Source organism: Pteropus vampyrus, unplaced genomic scaffold (assembly GCF_000151845.1).
Source record: "Pteropus vampyrus isolate Shadow unplaced genomic scaffold, Pvam_2.0 Scaffold120, whole genome shotgun sequence".
Classification (NCBI taxonomy): Eukaryota; Metazoa; Chordata; class Mammalia; order Chiroptera; family Pteropodidae; genus Pteropus; species Pteropus vampyrus.
Genome location: NW_011888901.1, coordinates 1,170,650 through 1,177,180, shown reverse-complemented (window position 1 = coordinate 1,177,180; position 6,531 = coordinate 1,170,650). Strand labels below are relative to the sequence as shown.

At 30.7% G+C, this 6,531-nt stretch overlaps 1 protein-coding gene across 1 annotated transcript in view; it reads right to left on the bottom strand.

The window, feature by feature from the left end:
* DPP10 (dipeptidyl peptidase like 10) overlaps positions 1-5,215 on the bottom strand; it is a 100,651-nt gene extending 95,436 nt beyond the window's left edge. Inside the window, exon 1 of the mRNA XM_011366066.2 lies at positions 5,098-5,215. The gene's annotated coding sequence lies outside the window, so the exon portion shown is untranslated. The remainder of the gene's footprint in view (positions 1-5,097) is intronic.
* Between the last annotated feature and the right edge of the window lie 1,316 nt (positions 5,216-6,531).

The window sequence follows — 6,531 nt, the reverse complement described above, 5'->3', positions numbered from 1 at the left end:
AAATTTTTAACACATGTCGTTTCATATCACAGGTATTTAAAAACATAGCCTCATCACAAAGCACTTACAGAAAACTAACTAATATAGAATTATTGTGTTTAGATTAATATGGTATTCTAAAAATTAAGCTAACTTTATCCATCTGTAGTTTATTGACTTAGATAGGACTCTGAGGATCCTACTGCCATCCTTGGGGGGTCTGTGGTTGTTTTTTATTCCACTTATTGTCTGTATCTTGCGTTCAACTTTCTTGAAAGAATTGTCTATATTCATAATGGTCTCACTTCTCATTTTATACCTCTCCACTGCAATCTTGCTTCTGGTACCATCGATTGTCTAATTTTGCTTTTGTCAAGTTCTAGTTGCAATCCATCAGTAACTTTGAACTCCTTAGCTTGTCTGCCCTCCAGAGACTTAGCATTGTCCATTATCTTATTTTACTCTGGCTTCTATAGCTGCATCTCTAATTTTTTATTTGACTGTTTATCTGTCACAGCCCAATTTTACTGAGATTTAGTAAGTGCTCACTCAATAAATATTTGTTGAATCAATGAAAAATGATTGTGACTTCTTGTGTCCAAGAGAAAGCAAAAAAAAAAAAAAAACAGTGAAAATAAGCCCTTTTTATTGTTCTCATTAACTAATAAAAAGGTAATAATCAGAATCTGTTGATAAAGATATTGTTCATCCTGTAAATTTTGTCTCTCAGTTGTTTACTCTTGTCTTTCTTAAATCTCAATACAAAGACCATTTCCTCTATAAGGCTATATCCATCCATCTCATCAGTATTAATTCTACTTATACTTCTATTTAGCATGCTGACATGTAGTTTTATTTATATTTCTATTTACAATGCTCCAATGATTCCTTATATATTAGTTATTTACAGTTTTTAATGCCACTAAGTTAGAAATACCCAAAACAGAAATGCTTACTCCTCATCTTATTGCTCTCAGATAATGCTTGACAGATATATGTATTCAATAACTATTGGATTAAATTTCAAAAAAGAATTCCTTTAAATATGAGATTCTAAAATTTATTTATAAATCATTTAAGCATATTAGTACCAATATTCTATACAATTAAATAATTGAAAGCGGAAGTCATTTTTTGTTTCTATTTAATAGACTAAATACTTTATAGAAAATTTCAAAGTTATAAACTTGGCAAATGTGTGAATTTTATTTTTTTAACAAAACATTGATCTGAAATTTTATTTAGTTAAGTTGCCATGTTAAATACACTAATTATATGAATAACTTTAGATGTTCTTTATGTGAATTGTATTTAAAATGGTGTTTTATTTTTCTTCTAAACTTTACTAACTCTTTAAAATACATATTTTATTTGATTTTACATTCCTTAAAAATTGAATAATGCTGGAAATAAAGACGAAGAGGCTTTAAAATGATACTTTCAAAGACTTTTAAAGATTTGACATTAGTAACTGTTTGGGAACAACAGCCATGCTTATAGATTGGTCTGGGCCTAAAAAGATTAAAGCATGCCCTTAAAATTTACCATGAAAATTTTTTTTTGTTGTTTGTTTTTTATCTTTCATGTGATTCCTTATCTAATCTTTTTTTTCTATGACATTTACTGAAGGCAAATTTTAATATAAAAAATGAGTGGAAATATTATATATTACTTCTTGAGTCTCCCACACACTAATTCAGATTGTGATTGATTTCTACAAAGTAATAAAAATGAAATCTCCAAACTAGGATATCACACACATACTGTTGAGATCATATAAATTCTTAGTAGAACTCACTGTGTTTTGGTGAGTATTTTAAAGAGAGGAGAGAAGGTCTGGAATCTGGGAGCCCTTGGCACAATGGACAAACAAAGTTATAGGGCGAGAATAAGGTACATGGAGGACTCTTGAAACATAGCCAGGTAAAATATTGAGGGAAAATCAACGACATATGAATTGCCTAAATCCCTCTTCAAAACCTTAACACTGATTCCCTTTGTAGTATACCTTCTCTTGGAAATAAAGCAAGAATTGTGATAATTTCATGGACTGTAGAGTTCAGAGTCTTTGGCTGAGGAAACAGACCAGTGAAATCTAATGGCTTAGGTGAATAACGTATGTCATTTCTTAGGGAACAATGAAAGGCATTGCACTGTGACAGGCAGGTCAGATTAGGACTAAACACTAGCTTTGAAGACACACATTCAAGGGCTAGCTCTGTTTCTCATGAGCTCTTGAGGACATGTCCAAGTAGCCTACCCTCCCTGAATCTTGGTTTAGTCAGTAAGTGATTAGATATACTACTGTAGTGAGGATTAAATCACATAGCACATCTGAAGTGTTGTAGTATGCTTAGAACATAAGAGTCCAAAGTTTGAGTTTAATTTGAATGGTAAAAACTATAATTTTTCCATTTCCACTTTGAAATGCGTCAGATCTCCAGTGTTGTCACAAAGGTTTGGTTACCTTTTTATCCTGCCTAATCTCCAACACACTGTTCACTCTCAGTTCAAATACATGGATTGTTATTCTCTAATTAGGAAAAAAACCCAAAAAACAAAAAACAACCTTATTTTTCAGGCAATGATCTTTAATTTCTCTCCTTATAATTTCTGTAAAATTGTAACATAATAAATTATATGAAGACTTCCCTAAGGACAGAAGCCGACATCATTTTGGTCATTGGCCAATTCAGTACACTTAACATTGAGTATAACCCCAGCTGACTTAAAGTACTTCAATTTTAAGGATCACATTTTGTTATGCAATGTAGCATGCTAGCATATTACAAAACACCAATGTTCCCACTAACCTATTCTTCTCCTCCTTGAAGTTCACTATTCCTTATGCATGCCTGCTCATTGTGTCATCACTATTTACTAGTGACCCAAACCAGAAGCCAAAGAATCATTCTTTACTTTCCATCTACGCCATCCATTTAACCACTAAGATCTATCTATTTACTGCCTCATCAATTTTAGAATCTTCCCTCTTTCTTCCTGCTTTAACCATACTATTTTTTTTGCTCATTATATATTCATAGAAGACAGAAAACCCCTTATAGCTGCTCACTCGTTCTCTTTGCCGTTCAATCCTAGCTTCGCACTGTAGCGAAAAAATCTATTTATATGAAAGATCTGATCTTGACACTTCCTCACTTAAAAGCTCTATTAGTTTCCCCATTTACTAGTAGAAAAATAACTGAAATCTCAGATTATTCTTAGGGTCACTATCTTTTGGTTCTTGCTGACTTCCTTTTCCTCAATTTTTTTTTTTGCCTTAACAATTACAAACAGATTTTAGTTCCCTAGGCATGTACCAAGCTATTTAACTCTACTAAATTTTTATAAGCTTTTAACTCTAGCTTGGATTTTTCTTCCTAGTTTCTTATTGTCTTACAATTCCTAATCTTTCAGGCTCAACTCAAAGATTTTCTCCTTTAGTGAAATATTTGCAAATCTCTAGAATGGGCTGCATCTCTCTCCTTTGCTCTTTCATAGAATCTTGTGTTTACTGTGATTTGACAACTTATCCTACTGCATTGATTTGGTTTCTTCATCTTTCAGGAGCTCACTCAGTTCCAAGAAAATTTTCAAGATAAAGGATATATCTTCCCTAGTTTTTTTCTTTTAGGTAAGTAATTGTTAGCTTTGGTTACCTAGATTCCCAGAACTACTCAGGTTTCATGTTTGTTCTCTATTTGCTTCTTCAATTCACTGGGCCATCCTAGCCCCTTACAATAATTTGAAATAAGAAAATAAGTAATCTTCTGACATTCTCAACCGAATAAGAAAATAAGTAATTTTTTTGAAATAAGAAAATAAGTAATCTTCTGATGTTCTCAACCAAATTATCCTATCTATTTTGGTATTTCAATTTTTAAAAAATTTTATAGCATAATTATTGTTGATATTTCCATAATAGCTATCATTACTCCTCAGAATAAACCATGGTCTCTCAAATATTTAATTATTTGATGTTGGCATATACATAAAAATATAAATATAAATATATATGTACACATATACTTATATATCTCAAGGGCTATAATATTTCTTCTTTAGTAAAATGGCTCCTCCCAGTAAGATTTGTTTCTTAATGTAAAATTCTGAAAGTAGTACTTTATTTTGTTCTCTGATGTATCTCAGACCTAGACAAGTACTTAGAACATAGTAGGACATCAATGATATCTGTTGAAGAAGAGAATAGTCAATGAATAAATAAGCTAAATAATTTTTTTTGTACAGAATTAAAAATATTGACTAAAGTAGAGAGATTGCATTTGCTAATATTGCTCTAGAAAATTTATTTTCTGGATGATTTTAGCTTTATAACTTCTAATAAAATATACCAACTCGACATATTTAAATCTTGACATATTTTGCCAAGATCAGTTGCAGAGTCTAAAACCTTGGTGTTAAACTTAAGCTTTGAGTCTTCTGCAGACATTTCTGTACCTATATCTCAGCTGACAATTGGTACATGATCAAAATGAACAAAGATTTTCATCATCTGATTCTTTTTTATATTCTCAGATGTTATTAAAACTTAATTCAATAGTTATTGCAAATTAACTCTTTAGGTAGGTTTTATTTTGTTCCTTATGCAATGACTTTTAAAATGTGACAGAATGTTCTTAATGAGAATGACTAAAATCAAGTGGCTTTCATGTACTCTTAGATTATTAAAGATTTTTGTTTCTTCTTTTCCAAAGAGTCAGAAAAATTTAACATCTAATTCCAGAAGGATTGATGCAAGGTGATCGTTCACTTTCATTAGTTAAGCATCACCAAAAATAAAATCTATCTAGTCTGAACAGAATGTACACACATACACATATATATACAAAATGTATATATATTTATATGATTCCACATTTGCGATATATATGTATGTGTATATATATCAAATATGGAATCATATAAATAGATGAAAATCACAACCAGTTAAAATATGAGCACATGCAAAGATAATGAAAGCATGAAGGCAATTTTGAGAGGAAATGAGAAATAGAAATAGTGCTGCAAGTATTGTTCTGGAATGAACAAATTTTTCTTAGAGATATTATATAAAAATATGTATTTGTGTTCCTTTGAAACTAAATCTATTCAACTCACCTTCATACAACCAGTCAGCAATCCCATTAAAAATAATTCCTTCTTTTCCGGAAGATGTCAGTCGCAACGAACTGCTCTTTATATCAGGTTGATAGTAGATATTATTTTCAAAAATATAAATCTGGATCAGGAAACATGTAAAACAAACAAACCAAAAACCCAACATATTAAGAAACCTTTTTTTAAAAATTGTCTTATTATAGAACAATAGTTGAAGAGCTAAGTGTTTCATTATTTGCCTGCTTTCAATTTATTTTATTTAATGCATATATTTGTATTGTTTTTAATTATTAATGGCTGTTTTTTTCCAATCATATCAACGTAAAATTGTCATTTAGAAATTACATGATACTTGGTATTGAAACTTTTATATCCATATTTTCAAGAATTTTTCATCTACTTAATAATCTCTCTTATAGCAAAATTGGTTTGGGTTTGAGATAAGATTTTGCATTCTTAAGAGACTGATAACTGTACTAGCTACCATTTTAGTAACAACCAAATGAATGATTAAAAACTTCAACTAGGGGTCTTTATTTTTACAAAAATGCATTTGGTGATCAATTAAATAATCTTTACAAAATCTCTGATTCTATCTAGCTCGACTCACAGATCTACTGATAAAAAAAGGAAAGGATGGCAAAAGTTCTTTGAATTGAAAAGTGGAACAAACCTCACTCTCCCCCAATTTTTCCTGGCAAGTCTTTTCTAAATAGCATAGCAGTAATAATAACCTTGTGTCTAAGGGTTTAAGAAAGAGTTTTAGGTTTAAAACATTACAGAGGCTTCCAAAACAATATCAACAACAATAGGAATAACAGAGGAAATTAAACAGCATCTGTCTACACTGCCTTTAATAGAGACAATTCAAGATAAAATTATTTATAACCCAATTTAAAATATTTTAATGCTGAGCATTTAAAACTGCTATGCGGCTTATGTGATTATAACCTCCACAGAACCACGTTCCGTCCATGTTAGGAGAAATAGAACATTGTCTGTTGCAAGCCAAATTGTTAATTAGATTGAACATTCTACTAAGAATGTGTGAGATGGCCTAGTGCCATGTGTTCCAACTTGCTATAGGATCATTACACAACAGGAAATACAGCAAACATAAGAATTTCTGAAATTATCTGATTATCAAGTCCCCAATTAAAAATCTTAGTGTGCAGTGATGAAGACAATGTTAATATACAGAAAATTTCATTGATATTCTATTTTGATTTTGGTGATTTGGCAAGTATTTAATAGTTAGAGTATTTAATAAATCATTCCACCGCTATCTGACATTTATATTACAGGTGAGAATGCCAGTATAAGAAAAAGAATTTGGCCAGGGTGAAGAAAGAAAGATATACAGAGTGTTTAAAAGTGTGGGCTTCATAATCAAGCAGCCTAAATTGAAAATCTTGGGGACTTTGATAATTTTCT